This window comes from Sus scrofa, chromosome 11 (genome assembly GCF_054392235.1).
Source record: "Sus scrofa isolate SSC_HxYL_T2T_F1_AM1 chromosome 11, Sscrofa_HxYL_maternal_Yorkshire_Landrace_v2.0, whole genome shotgun sequence".
Classification (NCBI taxonomy): Eukaryota; Metazoa; Chordata; class Mammalia; order Artiodactyla; family Suidae; genus Sus; species Sus scrofa.
In genome coordinates, this window is record NC_139393.1 from 58,256,062 (window position 1) to 58,271,983 (window position 15,922).

The 15,922-nt window shown below is 39.1% G+C and overlaps 1 long non-coding RNA gene across 6 annotated transcripts in view; it reads right to left on the reverse strand.

Annotated features, from left to right (window-relative positions):
• The window catches only part of LOC146398644 (uncharacterized), a 152,687-nt gene extending 145,239 nt beyond the window's left edge, over positions 1-7,448 (reverse strand). For 4 of the 6 annotated variants that reach the window (XR_014819661.1, XR_014819662.1, XR_014819658.1 and 1 more), the window contains exon 1: positions 7,296-7,431. This is a non-coding gene — a long non-coding RNA (uncharacterized LOC146398644). Of the gene's footprint in view, positions 1-7,295 lie in introns of all 6 variants that reach the window. The other 2 variants (XR_014819657.1, XR_014819656.1) reach the window with 2 other exon arrangements.
• Positions 7,449-15,922: the final 8,474 nt, after the last annotated feature.

Here is a 15,922-nt window from a genome sequence, read left to right on the forward strand (position 1 = left end):
TTTCATTGTTTAATGTACTGTCCTTTAGTTCTATAAACTACATAAACAATGTGCTTTGCTAATCTCTGTTATCTTTTTGGGCAATTCTCAAGATCTACATTGCAAGGATCCATATCATCATTGAATTCAGAATTACAGCAGCAGTTCTTAGCCACATAAAAATCTCACTCTCGCTCGGGGCTACATTAATATTGATATCATTGGTCTAATACCTCTGTTCGCATTGACTGCTCTGGCCACAATGACAGGAAGCCATACTGATTAGAATGGCCTCATGATCCAGTCAGACCTTAGCCTGACTGTTATATAACTATTACAACTCTGCCTTGACAACTGTACCAACTTTCATTGAGATGCAGTTATTATCTCATTTTCTGAGATGCAGAGATAAATAATTCACCATCCCTGCCTTCAAGAAGCTCAGTCTTAGAAAGGAGAAAGAAATGAACTTCTAGGTTCCTTTAAGATGATGGACCAGCTCTGTTTTTATCCCTAAAAACTACCATCGAGCAATCATGGAAGAGGAAGATAAGTACAGATGTGAGAAACTAAGATAGAAATAGCAAGAAACCTCTGAAGAGAGGAAGGCCATTAGGAACTAGTGTCAGGCATACCTACAGTCTGGAGGGGCAGGAGAAGGGGGACAAGGACATAAGATACAGTGGTAGAGGAATGGGATAGGAAAAGCTTTCAGATTTGCTTTCCTTCCCTCATTTGTCTTGAGAGATGATGTCTTGCTTTTTTGCCACTGGTAGGTAAAAATCACTAGTCAAAGCCCAGTCCTCCCAAGGTAAGACTTTCTACAGATACACCATAATAAAGCTTAAAAATAAGCATCAAGAGAATAAGATTGATTAACAGAATATTAACTGCCTGGGAACTAAAATCTTAACAGTCTTTAAAGTAAGAAAGGAAATGCACAGTCTCAACAACAAAGTGTCTACAATGTGCATCATACAATCAAGAATGACTGGATATAGGTTTTACTGGCCTAAAACAGGAAGGACTGTCAGAATTGTCCTGAGTTGGACAAAGATGGCCATGTCCCTATACACATGCATTACTAGTCATTAGATGTGGGCCACCTTGAGAAAGGACAGGACCTTGGGTGAGGCAGCTCTCTGCAGCTGAGATGACCTCTGAAGGGCTTGGGGACCGAAGGATGTTGGTGGCAGCACTCCTAAGCACCTGGGGTAGCCTTTCTTTGAAGAGGAGATCTGGGCAGCATATCAGTGCCACACATGGGTGATCTAGGCTGGAGATTAGGATCTCTCCGTTTGGAAGACAGAATAGTGATACTCAGACTTTTTCATCTCAGAATCCCCTTCCTCTCTTAGAAACTACTGAGGACCCAAAGAACGTTTATGTGCTTTATGTTTACCTTTAAAGAAATTAAAACTGAGAAATAAAATTTGTTTATTAACCTATTTTAAAATAGCATAATTCTATCATCTACTGAAAAAAAACCTGTATTTTCAAAAGCAAAAAAAGTTAGCAATTATCATAATTTTTTTTTTTACTTAACTCTTCATGCTAATTTAATGGATTACCGCTGGATACCTTACTTCTGCATTTAATTTGTTTCAAGAGGTTTCTTTAGTTGAAGTATATGAAGGAAATCTGACTTCACACAGATATGTAATTAGAAAAAAGGAAAAGTCTTTAAAAAGCCTTTTCATGTAGTTGAGGATATCCTTCTTCAATGCTACACCAAAACTCAACAAGTGGTATTTTCTTAAAAGCTAGTTGTAACATGGAAACAAAAACCTTATGAATGAACTTTACAACTCTGATTGCTACTCTGTTACACGGAAATATATTATCTATATCAACTTTCTTTTTTTTTTTTTCTTCTGTCTTTTGAGGGCCCCACTGGTAGCATATGGAGGTTCCCAGGCTAGGGGTCAAATCAGAGCTGTAGCCGCCAGCCTACACCACAGCCACAGCAACACCAGATCCAAGCCGCATCTGCGACCTACACCACAGCTCACGGCAACGCTGGGGCCTCAACCCACTGAGCGAGGCCAGGGATCGAACCCGCAACCTCATGGTTCCTAGTCAGATTCGTTAAACACTGTGCCATGACAGGACCTCCTATGTCAACTTTCAAATGAATCTTTAACTCCTGTATGTTTTTGTAACTCATGCATTGTACCTCATGTATTCCATTTTACAACATCAAAAAATAACATTTGTTAATGTCCCACTGATCTTATCAGAAAAGTGTTTATGTGGTAAAGATATAAATTCATGGTGTCATATCTGAGTTTTCTAATACTTTAAGTTTTGCCTGAAAGCATGAATTTGATCATTGGAAACAAAAACTGTCAGTCCTTTTCCTTAAAAGGACAAGTTCATTTTGCTTATTTTAAAGAAACGTCTACCAAATAATCAAGTCTGAATTAACCATGGCTTATCCATCAGTCTTTTATTCAAGTAAAGATGGTGTTTCATGAAAAAGGGAACTAATTGTGCTCTTATGGCACACCACTGCACCAGTTACCTTTTTTGATATATGCATTATATGCTGGTTTGCAGCAGTAGTGGGCTTATGGGTACTTCCCATTTACCAAAAGAACATTAGGAGTTCCCATCGTGGCGCAGTGGTTAACGAATCCGACTAGGAACCATGAGGTTTCGGGTTCAGTCCCTGCCCTTGCTCAGTGGGTTAACGATCCGGCGTTGCCGTGAGCTGTGGTGTAGGTTGCGGCTCGGATCCAGCATTGCTGTGGCTGTGGTGTAGGCTGGCGGCTACAGCTCTGATTCGACCCCTAGCCTGGGAACCTCCATATGCCGCGTGAGTGGCCCAAGAAATAGCAAAAAGACAAAAAAAAAAAAAAAAAAGAATATTAAAGAGATATACTTAAGGTTGAGATTTAGTTATATTAGTCATTTATACCATTTCAGCAAAGACATTCAGTGAATGAAAGATGCTAAAGAACATGATGACTATGCCACAAACTGATGTCCTGTCGTTAAATCTGCTGAGGCACTAGCACTTTTAACTATCGTTGCTCTTGCAACATCAGTGCAAATGTCAACACAGTGAAAACGGTATTGTCTTAGTATTATTATGTCAATAATACTAACCTGAGGACTCCTGAGAGGATCTAGATGAACCCCTAACTGTTCACAGACCATTCATTGACAAGAACTGAAAGAGTGTACAAAACCTAACTCAAGAAGGCGCCAAGAAGTTACTAGATATAAATCCAGTGAACTTCTGTGGCCTTGATTCTGAATAGCTTCCTACTCTATCCCTGAAAAATGTGTGAAAACTATCGGAATAAGTACACTGGATAATACATTCTTCCCTCCTTCAAAGGGAGGATGTCTTCGGGAGTTTTTCCCTAGAAAATTCTAAGGTTGCTTTGAGACCCTCTTCTAGAAAGCACAAGTGAAATGAGGTCTCAGCAAAAAAGCATGAAAATGTTGTCATCTGTGCTACAGAAATTCCTAGAACCAGAAACTCAATGCAATTGGAATTTTTCAGGGGGAAGGAGAGAAGATAGGGACTGTTACCAGAAGTTTGGTTTTCAGCAAAGCAAAGCAGCGCTGAGCATTGACTCTTTAAAACTAAATGAAGTAGTCTGGGGTCTAACTTAGAAAAAACAAACAAACCAAAAAACCTCTCCATCAATATGTATAAAAAGAATTTTGTAGCTGCTATAATAAAATAGAAAGCAACCAGAAATAAAGTTGTTTAATAAGAGAAATTGAGTATGCTGTAGATAGCTCTAGATGTTATGGTTAAACTGTCTCATCACCTTAAACTAGGTACCTAGGCGTAAGGCAATTACACAGTGAAGGTTTAGGATTGATGTAAATGCAAGGTTCCGTGGTGATCTTGGATGCTTATAACAAAACACCTCTTGTGGGAGAGCAGGGCCCTCGGCAGTCTTTGCAGGGCTGCGTTCAATTAAGTGAGAGTTTATTCGGTTTTTGTTTTTAATGGGACTCGTCATTTACTGTCATTACCGGTCCACCAGAGAGAACACTTTAGTGTTCTCTGTTTTTCTCTAAAGAACAGAATCTGCACTAAATGATCAGAGTTTGCTTTTCTAGCAATGACAAAGCTTGTGACTTATGGAAAGCCAGCTCCATCTAGCTGTCCATCCTGGACCACTCCTCCATCCATGTTCCATAAATATAAAATAATGCACAAAAGTTATCATGAAAATAATATTTTCTTCTAAAAGAGAGCCTTGCCAAATGGACAGATCAGTGAACTCGGGTATAAATACTTTTAAAGATATGTATACAAATCCATTTATTCCTATCATATTTTCCTCCTTTTTGCCTTGATTGAAAATAGAGCTGGTATGCTAAGCGAAGACTCTAAGGACAGCATTATATTAAAACTCACACATACACACAAATACATACACTTCACCTCCTTTATTAAGTATGAAATCTAGTTCTAACATTTTGTGAAGGTTAAAAGGTAACCAGATTAAATGTTCAAATAGTATTACATTTGAGGTTGTTTATTGTGTGCATAGTGGTCTTTATCGAAAATGTGCTAAAATGGTCCTCCTGAGACTCCCAAAGGAGTGTTCTCCAATCTCTCATGTTGAAATCAATCTAAAAATATTTAGCATTGTGTAAATCTTGTGATGGCCACATGCATCTTTATTAGGCTATGCCAATATTAAAGAGATTTACCAAAAAAATTCAGTTCTTATAGCATATATTTCCTATGCTGTTATTATTAAATTATTCTTAAATTTGAAAATTAATAAGCCCTATAGTTAATCTATTTTCTTGGATAATATTAGGAATTTCCACTATTACTATAATTTTACCACTAAAAGATGTTACTAACATCTTTATGAATTCACTTAAAGCCATTATTTCACTTCAAAGAGCTCTACATACATTTCAAAATATGTTGGTTCAACACATTTTCAGTGCCATTTTCATCAATATTTGATTTCACTATCACCCGGCTTTACCTCTAGTCACAAACAATAAAGCAGGGCAGTCAGGCAGTTTAACACAGCTTGAATTCAACAACCACCCTACACTACAATCATCGTTCACATCTCAAAATGCACTCTCAGTGATCAAAAAAAAAAAAGTATTCACAATTGAAACATATGACTTTATAAATTGTTCAAATTTTGAAAAACTCTGAACACACATCATATTGGATCTCTGAGAAACTACCGTATTCTATTTGATTTAGAACCTACATCTGTACAGATAGCACTGCTATTCATGAAGAGTGAAAAGAAGTGTTCATAAGTGGAAATCTATTTAAACTGCCTTTCTGTTGAAGCTGAATGCTGCCCTTCAACTCATTCATTCATCCACACAGTACAATTTGCCAGTCTGTTCTCTACATAGAACTCTGCAGCATGCTATATCCTTAGACTCTTCAAAGAAAATATAAGTTTTCCGACCTGTGGGCATCATTCAGGCAATGTAAAGAGTGATGACAAGCTTCATATTTCTGCCAGTGGTTCTCTTCAGGGTTGACATATGCCTTTGTTAAAAGACACTGACAGCCATTTACAGCATAGCATGATTTTGTTTATCAGAAGCACCAACAAAAAGAGATGCACTAAAGAATAGCAGTAAGGACTCGTAACTCTATCAAAACAATGGCAACTGGTAAGAACGGCCATCCTCAAAAAGTCTACAAATAATAAACGCTGGAGAGGGTGTGGAGAAAAGAGAACCCTCCTATCCCACTGGTGGTAATGTGAATTGGTGCAGCCATTGTGGAGAACAGTATGGAGGTTCCTTTAAAAATTTAAAGTAGACTTACTTTAGGATACAGTAGTCCCACTCTTAGGCATATCGCCAGAAAAGATGAAGACTCTAATTCAAAAGGATACATGCAGGAGTTCCCATTGTGGCTCAGTGGGTTAAGAACTTGACTATATCCATGAGGATTCAGGTTCCATCTCTGGCCTCACTCAGTGGGTTAAGGATCTGGTGTTGCCACAAGCTGCAGCACAGGTTACAGACACTGCTGGGATCCAGTTTTGCTGTGGCTGTGGTATAGGCCAGTGGCTTCAGCTCTGATTCAACCCATATGCTGGGAACTTCCATGTGCCAAGGGTGCAGCCCTAAAAATTAAAAAAAATTTTTAAAAAGGCATACATGCAGCTCACTAGTTATAGCAGCACTATTTATAATAGCCAAGACATAGAGGCAATCTAGGTGTCCATCACCAGATGAATGGATAAAGAAGTTATATATAATCATACACATACATACACATAATACATACACACACAATGGAGTATTACTCAGCCATAAAAAAGAATGAAGTATTGCTATTTGTAGCAACATGGATGGACCTAGAAATTATCACACTAAGTGAAATATGTCAGACAAAGGTAAATATATATATCAATTATATGCAGAATCAAAAAAAATACAGATGAAATTATTTATAAGAGAAACAGACTCACAGACATATATAACTTGTGGTTACCAAGGGAGAAGGGGAAAGGGATAAATTAGGAGTATAGGATTGACAGGCACACACTACCATTCATAAAACAGATAAACAAAATGTATTTACTATGTAGTATGGGGAACTATATTCAATATTTTGTGATAACCTATAATGGAAAAGAATTTGAAAGAGAATATATATATAACCAAATCGCTTTGCTGTACACCTGAAACTAACACAATATTGTAGATAAGCTATGCTTTAAAAAAAAAAAAAGAAGAAGAAGCATGACAGAGTGCCAGGCAAAATCTAAGCTAATGGTAAATGGCATGGTGAGTGGTACAAAAACAGTGCGTGTCTAGAGTCTAGTGTCAAGCATGTGTGTTGACTCCCAGCACCACCACCCACCATATGGCAGTGAGTGATGCATTTCATTTTGCTGAATTTCTGCTTCTTCACAGGCATAATGAAAATGATAAAATATTCTTCAAAGGGCTGACGGGAGGATTAATAAAATAATATATGTGGAATTACAAGGCACAGAGATAACACTCAAAATTTTGTAATGGCTTTTCCCTCCTCGCTTTGGCAAGGACACAAACTTGAAGCAGAGGGCTCCTCAGAAGACCCTGGATGTTCTGGAAGTAGGGAGACCTAAATTTGGGTGATCTAAACTCTAGCACCTTAAGGGCCTGAAGACCAACTTCAGATTTTCCCGGAACGAGATCACACTCTACCTTAGATCCAAAAATCAAAAATGTTTTGGGGAAGCACACAAAAAGAGGACTTTACACGTCATTCTGAACAAATGCTCTCTAAACATTTATAATATTTACCCCAGATATTCCCCAAATCAATTTGAGCCTCTAAATTGTGCTCTTACCAGGTCAAACTGTCCTTAGTTGGCAGAACACTCTCAAAGTCAACTGTTCTGCTTTCTTCTTTTCTCCCACCTCACCTCTTTCAAACACATCTTTAAATGGCCCCTGCTCCTTCTCCGCCTCCGTCATAGTCCTCTCATTAAAGCGATGCACCTGAGTGACGTCATCTGAGAGCGCCGCCGCCGCCACCGCAGCCTCAGCTGCTGCGGAAACACCCGAGCTGCATGCGCGAATCTCTGAGCTGCATGCACAAGGCTGCACGCACACGAAGTGCGAGGGTGTCCCGCGCTCCAGTCGCTAGTCTGCATAGAAGTACCTTGACCCTCTCGGCTATGGGACCCATGTACCGACCTCTGCAAGCGTGGCCGTTAATGTGTTCAGGAAGCAGTAAAGGTGGAGATTCCCACTGAAGGACTGGAGTTCATGGGCCATGGCAAAGGAGAGCACGAAGGCTCTTCCTGACCTTGACAGTCACCTTGAAAATTGACTCCTCAAATCAGAACATTGACACTATATTCACAGATTAAATCTGTGAATATAGTGATCGCTTTGATCAGTTTGGAAGGGAGGAGTTTCCTTTCCTCCTCGATGTTGTTCTCTTTAAATGGCAGCCATTTAAAGATGTGTTACTCTCCTTTAAGAAGATTTCCGGCTTTGGCATCTCACAAGAATTGGGTGTACTAAATAATGAGATTATTTGGGATTATGGTTGCAATACTTGGTCTGTATCAGTTTTAAATATACCTTGTATGTAAATAGTAAGCTTATGATCAACATTGAGTGGAGACATATAGGGTGCCAATGCACAATCTTTTCTTCCATTCCTGAATTTGGCAGATATATTGAGCACTGTTACGGCTGACAATGTCATTTTTTGTTCATAATTAAATCACTTTGCCTCCAGTTAATCTACCATAAACTTTCACTAATATATAAATTCTCATTAGTGTTCTTTATAGTTTCCCTTACATTTACAGTGATTTCTAAGTCTGAGAAACTCTAAGGAAGCTATTTGTGAATACTATTTAATTGTTATAGAAGAGCTGTTTACCTAGTGGTACCAGAAGTGACTCTGCTAATCCTAAAAGATGTGAAACATAGGGAAGATTATCTGAATTATAAATGATCAGCAGTGCCCAAGGTTTTCATCCTCATTTGCCAATTTTGGCAAATGTAGTTTGATTTACTCTAATACTTTCTAGTTAACAAAATCCTCATGCAGTGCTCACTGCATGCCAGGCACTACTCTTTGTGCTTTGCAAATATATACCATCTCTGCCAAAATTACTTTTTTAAAACATGATGCTAAAACTACCTTTTATTTGAAAGACAGCCACAGCAGTAGAAGTTCTCTTCAGCCACTCTGTCATGTCAAGAACAAAACAAGAAGCAAATTAGCATTGATGGAACTATTTCTCATTTATATTAGAATCTCCTCTCTTGCTACTCTTATATATTCATAGCATTGCAGTAACAGGTGATTTTTAAATTTCTTAAGAAATCAATCCAGATTATGCAACTTGACTCAGAATACCTGGCTGTCACCAATCTGACTTTACCCACAGGAACAAAATATTGCTTCATTACATTTCTGTCTTATGCTGATCTCATTTCATAGTGAGAATCAAACTCCCAAGCATTCACAAACTCCAAGTGGGTCTCACCCCCTAGGAAGATTTCCTCGGAGGGCCATTCACTTCAAGTCCCTGACGCTCCCGTAAGCCTCACAGGGGTGATGCTATCAAGAGGAAACTGAAAGATGAAGGAAGTGGCTCCCTAAAACAAATATCAAGGCTAATTTAAATGACTTGTAATAATTCACTACACCACAGTGGGGAGAGCAGGTAAACAAGCCATTGCTTCCACTCTCACTGTACTGAGATGCAAGTCCCTCAACATTGCACCTGACAGAATCTACCAACTCTGGATACCAAAGGGAACTAAAAGGTGCCAAAGTCGAATGCCAAAGATGGCATTAGCATTAAGAACTTAAAAGCAGGGGTTCCCAGTGTGGCTCAGTGATAAAAAAAAAAAAAAACGGCTAGTATCCATGAGGACGCAGGTTTCAATTCCTGGCCTCGCCCAGTAGGATCCAGTGTTGCCATGAGCTGTGGTTTAGGCCGGCAGCTAAAGCTCCATTTGAACTCCTAGCCTGGAAACTTCCATATGCTGTGGTGCAGCCCTAAAAAGGGAAAAAACGAAAAAACAAAAAAACTCAAAAGCAACTAGTTCCCCCATTCTTCTGCATGCTGCTTTAAGAAATGGGCTCCATGTTTAAGCAAAAACAAACCCAAAAAAATTAAAAAATGGAAGAATTGAGATGAGAATAATCAAAGAGGGATGGAAGCTAGTCCCACTTCAAGTCTCTGCAGAAAGTCTGAGAAAGCAGCAATGACCAAAACAAAGGACAGTGAGAGCAAAAGGTAAAGGACTAAAAGGCAACATCATCCATACTTACGTTTCGACTTCCTTTTTTTTCTAAATTAAGTGAGAGTACCTTATTGGGAGTGGAGAAGCTTTTCTCTTGGTTATTTCCTGCATCTTTACTGTGAAGCAAGACTTTTAGCATTTCTCTAGCCTCTTCCTGCCCTCTGTCCTCATTCCAGTCCAGGGAAGGAAGAGTGGCCTTATGCTTGGTGAATGTGGAGAAGAGGTTGGGGACTTATCCTTGAGGAGTAGCCTGCTCCCATCTAATGCAGCCAAGATGAAGTATGGACAGCAAGTCTGCCCAGTTCTGGATTTAAGATCATAAATCTCCCTAGGTAACAAGCCCAAAGCTCTGAACTCTACCAGTGGCAAAGGGAGATTTGTGTAATCCTGTATTAATCCTCTCTGTTTTATTCCTCAGTTTTCTCAGAACCCAGGTGCTATCAGAGGCCACCTTAGAGATCCTTTACACCCTTGTCGTTCAGATGAAATATAACTCAGAAGGCATTCATGCACACACAGGGCACTTCTACAGAGAAGCATGTCTTTAGCCATTTCAGGGTCCCCATCCTACAGTCTCCTCCCTTTTCACTAGTGATTCTCCAGCCATCTCTTTCCTCTACCCTCTTGCCTCCCATCTTCCTGTCCCTCTAAAACTTGCTTCCAATTGCTTCATTCACACCTGCATGTAAATCACTGATAGCAGCTTACAGTGTGCTAGCTCCTCAGAATCCATGCATTTGGATCCCATGGGATTCTTTAACATGCCAGAATCAGAATACCTAAAATATATAAATAAATAAACAAACACACACACCTTATAAGAAATGCAGTGGCAACTGGACAACCAGAAATAACAAATGCACTTTAAAAAATTATTGGTTTTCTGTTGTGTTTTTGTGGTGGGAAAAAAATCTGGAGACTATTCATTTCCAAGAGTATCACATGAATAAAAAATAATTGAGAAGGGAGAGATTAGGTCAAAAAAATTTTTCTAGCTTATTTGTAGCCATTCTTTAAGACTGATTTTAAATGTTACTTTGTTGTTAATATCTGATCCAATTCTCCCATAGATGGTAAGATTCTTCCTCATCTGTGCCCCTCACAGATCCACCGGGCTCTTCTCCACCTATTTTCTGCAGTCTTGGATTGTCTGCATATGTGTCTGCCCCATTAGCTTAAGATCTTCTCAAGGATACAAGCATGTTTGGTCGCCTGCATTCTGATACCCAGGATTATTTTTTTTATAAATATTTGGGCAGTTGAGTGGAATTGTACCAAGTAATCAGACCTCAATGAGAAAACGAAGGCAACTCACACGTCCTGAAAAATTAAACTTCTCTTAGGAAATAAGAAGTATTAGAGAAATTCTAGGGGCCAGAAGAAAACAGAAAGATGGAGAAAGAAAATTTGGAGTTCCCTTCGTGGCTCAGCAGAAACACATCTGAGTAGTATCCATGAGGACACAAATTCAATCCCTGACCTCACTCTGTGGGTTAAGGATCTGGCATTGACATGAGCTATGGTGTAGGTCGCAGACGTGGCTCAGATCTGGCGTTTCTGTGGCTCTGGCGCAGGCCAGCAGCTGTAGCTCTGATTCAACCCCTAGCCTGGGAACCTGCACATGCCATGGGAGCAGCCCTAAGAAAAAGAAAAAAAGAAAAGGTGAAGAACACAATAGAAATAATTCAGAGATGGATGAGAGCATGAAAACTACATTTAGAAGCGTCTGAGGGATTGGAATGCTCAGAACTTGCCAGCAGAGAGGACAGTTCCCAGTGGAGCCAGAATGGAGAATGGCTGTGCAGCAGCAGTGGTAGCAGCACCAGGACAACAAGGCAGATGACTAGGACCACTCAGACCTGGGAGCAAATAGCCACAGCCAGGGACCTTAAGAGGTGCATCCATCTTGTACCATCTAGGAAACATGACTCTAAAAAACTGCTCACTCTGAAGCAGTACAGCCAAGGTCAAAGACCTTTAAGTTAAAAGGTTAAAACCTCCAAAGAGGAATTTTAATACTTATGAAAGAATTTTTATGTAAAAAGCTCTTCCATTTAAGGAACTGCATCTTTTCATTAATAAATTAAAAAAAAAAAAAAGACAAAACTGAAGAAACATCCAAAAGTCAAATTTTCTTAACTTTTATACCATACAGGCTTAAAAAGGAAAAAAAAAATTCTGACACATGCTAAAACATGCCTGATCTTGAGTTTATTATGCTAACAGGAATATGCAAGTCACAGTTTGTCACAAGACAAATACGGTATGATTCCATTTACATGAGGTATCTATGAGTAGTCACATCCATAGAAACACAAAGAATGGTGGTTTCCAGAGGCTGAGCAGAAGGAGAAATGGAAAGTTGTTTAATGGGTATGGAATTTTGGTTTTACAGGATGAAGAGTTTTGGAAATTTGTTTGTACAGCAATGTGAATAAACTTAGCACTACTGAACTGTAAAGAAGAAATGCTTATTACGATGGTAAATTTTATGTATGTTTTACCATGGTAAAACATATATAAAATTTTTTACATTAAAACTTTGTTATAAACCAATAATTTTCATTCAATTGGCTTCAAAACAGAGAGGAAAGGAAAAGAAGGAAACCTTTCATTTATGGCTCACATCAGATAAATATATTGGAATCAGTCATCTTAAATTTTCAAGGAATTAACATTTATTATTAAGAAAAAGTTGAAACCAATAATCAGTATGCTTTCAGTTTATTTCACAGTTAAATCTTGAGTTTTGTTAAAAAAAAAAAAAGGTAAAAATTCTCTAACACTGAAAGTATTCAATATTTCTCCACCCATCCCAAAACTAGACAAATTTTGCATTCTTGTACATTTCTGATTTTGTGCTTAGATTACTTTTTTCTTTTGGCCTTTCAAAAGTGCCTGAAACCTTATACCTATGCTGTAATGAGAAAGGAAAAAAAAAAAGCACATTTGTTTAATTGGAAATATTTAGGGGTGAGCAGAAAAATTTGCATTCCTGCTGACAATTTCAGTACTGAGTTTAGTCCGGTGGGATTAGAAGTCTCTGAGATATTAAACCCTGGAAAGAAGAATTTGTAATGGAGGGGCTGAAAGAACTTAATTATAGCCGGTAGCACCACTTGAATACTTTAAGCATACTCAAATGTGCTGTGTTATCACAAGAGCTTAAAAAAAAAACACAGAAATGATGGAGGTTGTGGATCAGACGTTATAGACATCACTGGAGAAGCAGCTTCACCTCTGGGTCATTTGGGGTGGCAGGCTAACCACAGAGGAACATCTGCAGTGCTATTCTGGGAGCTGAGTGATGCACCCTCATTTAGACTCCTGGGATCATTAAATCTGAACATGACCTTGGTTAACTCCTCATGGTATCTCACTCAGGACACCTGTCCTATGTGTATTTTGGTGAATAGACTGAGGAGAATCAGGTGAGTTCCTCATTCTTTAAAGTGGGAGACACGCAGGGTTCCCATGGTGGCTCAGCAGTAACGAACCTGACCAACTAGTATCCATGACGATGCGGGTTTGATTCCTGGCCTCATTCAGTGGGTTAAGGATCTGGCCTTGCCGTGAACTGTGGTGTAGGTTGCAGATGCGGCTTGGATCCGGCATTTCTGGCATTTCTGTGGCTGTCGTGTAGGCTGGCAGCTGCAGCTCGGATTTGAGCCCTAGCCTGGGAAGCTCCACCTGCCGCAAGGGTGGCCCTAAAAAGCAAAAAATTTAAAAAATAAATAAATAAAGTAGAAGACACACATTGGAAGGTCTCTGTGTTTATCTGCAAGAAACACAATCCTCCTATAATGTATGCCAAAGTTGTCCCGAAATAGATCATTTCATAACGGTATCTTCCTCATTTCTTGTTTTTCTTTTGTTTCAGCAGCAACGCCTTTCCAAGTCCCCCACCATCAGCAGCTCCTCTAGCTGAGAAATGGGATGATCTGCCCACAGGAAAACACAAGAACACTCCTGGACTTCTCACTTTCCTATACGCACCCCAGCTGAACACAAGGCCCTGCAGGAAGGATCCATCCCCACCTCATGTGCAGCCGTTGTGCAGGGGAACCAGCTCCTACACTGGCAAGATGAAAATAGTCTTTCACTCCAATAATTTGTGTATTAAAATAATTGGACATATCCTATTTTCTGTCATTCTATTGTTCCATCTCATTCCTAAAGCCCAACTCTGGGTCTATCAAAATCGCCTTTCCTATAAGTTCTTTCTCACTTTGACCGACTTCATGACTATTGTAGCTTTAGCTGCCTTTTGTATTCAAAACCACGGACTTCTGAGGTCAGCTTGATTTCCTGGCCTCCAAACACGTGGTGTCATCCTGCTCATTAATTGCCATCAGTCTTATGACCCTTGATGTGGCTTACTTTTTTCCAAGCCTTAGTCCAAACTCTCAGTAACTATTAGAACTGAATTTTCTGGAACCCCAACTCCCCACCTCCACACACCCAAATCTCTCCCATTCCTGACTCCCTCCTTGACCCAGTCTTTCCTCTCTCTTCCTTTCCATGGAGCAACACGTCTTCTCATTGATTTACTAGAACTTCGGGGACTGAAGTTGCAGATAATCGTCCGTGCTCTTGGTTTAGATTCAGAACTGCAAGTTGCAAAGGTAACATGAAGTCCAGATTAAAGTATTTCCCTCATCACTCAGATGAATTTCCACAGTCAGCTGGTGTGAAATGATTAAAGTTGTAACCAGAAGCAGACTCCAGGCCATTTCTTGCCTGCCCGGGAAAGCTTTTTTTAATGTAACAACTTCAGATTGCTCTATCCGTGGGGCATCTGTCCTATACCTATTAGTCTATAAAGAACACCACCAATGGAAAAATCTCCCTAGAAGACAACTGGCAAATGGAGGAAATTTCATAAGAGATAGCTTCTGCCGTGAGGGTCAAATAATCTAGAATCTACCTTTTAAAAATTTCAAGTCACTCTGTTCTTATTTACATATTTTGATTTTTTTTTTTTGTTCACTGTGGAATAGTGAGAACCTACTATGTGCCTACCATAGACTAGGCTCTAAGGATACGCGTGTCACCAGGCAGGAGCCCTGCACTCAAGGACTGGACTCTCTCATGGCTGTTTGATTGATTGGACTGGTTCTTTTCCTTTTTTGTCTTGTTTCATTAGTCATATCAGAAGCAGCCGTAAATCCATGTTGTGCTTGTAGCTCTTTGGCACCAAGCTCTTCATGCATTGATTTACAGTCTCTTTTCCTACCAATACTTCCTAAGCTTTATATTTTTTTAACTCTTTACATGCTTTTACAAAACAAATTGCTCATTTTGAGGCCATTTTAGCATCACAAAAGACACTTTGGTGGCCCTTCTTAAAGTTGTCACTCTGTGCCCAGCAAGCCAAGGGTTCCTGTTGATACTGAATGACAGCCACTGCTCTGAATATAAAATGATGCAATAGGGTTTCAAAAAGGTTTGCAAGGTCATATTTCTCTGGAGGGGATTGGTTGGCCTTTAAAGCAAAGTAAACCTGACCAAAGAAATCACAACAACACAAACACTTTGCGAATACAGAACAAATACTCTTACCTACACACTCTTTAGATGATCTGAATCGAATACAAGCAACCTTTCCTTAACCTTTGAGCCTTCTTATCTGCCCCCTCTCTTGCTTCCCCCAATCTCAGTCAGTACAAGTTACACAAATATGCTTACTTTAGTACTAGCCTAGAAAGTCTAACAAAGTGAGTATGCCAAAAAGTTGGATATAATGCATTTTAAAATCAAAATATAAGAGATTTTTAAATTGTCTGCCCTGAGAATTTTCTGAGAGGTGATTCTGTCTCTCAAAGAAAATATTTTATGAAAATAAAAATTTCTCAAAAATAATTCTTTAAAAAGAGAGAGGAGACACTTCCTTCTTGTGTTTTCTGGCTTCCATGGCAATAGCACATTTGGGCTAATGAAGATGAGGTCTAATGTTCATTAAGAGTCTTAAAAATTGCAGTCCTGAAGATTTGCCGTTGTTTTATTTATTTTCACACAACCCTGATAAGTAGATGTCAATACCCTCCTTCTCTAGGTGAAGAAATTGAGTAAAAAATAAATAAATAAATAAATAAATAAATAAATAAAAGAGTAAAATAACTTTGGTATTAATTTAGACCTTATTAGTACCATTTTTCTCTCCCCTCTCTAATCTCGGTCATCACTCCCTCCTTAAAAA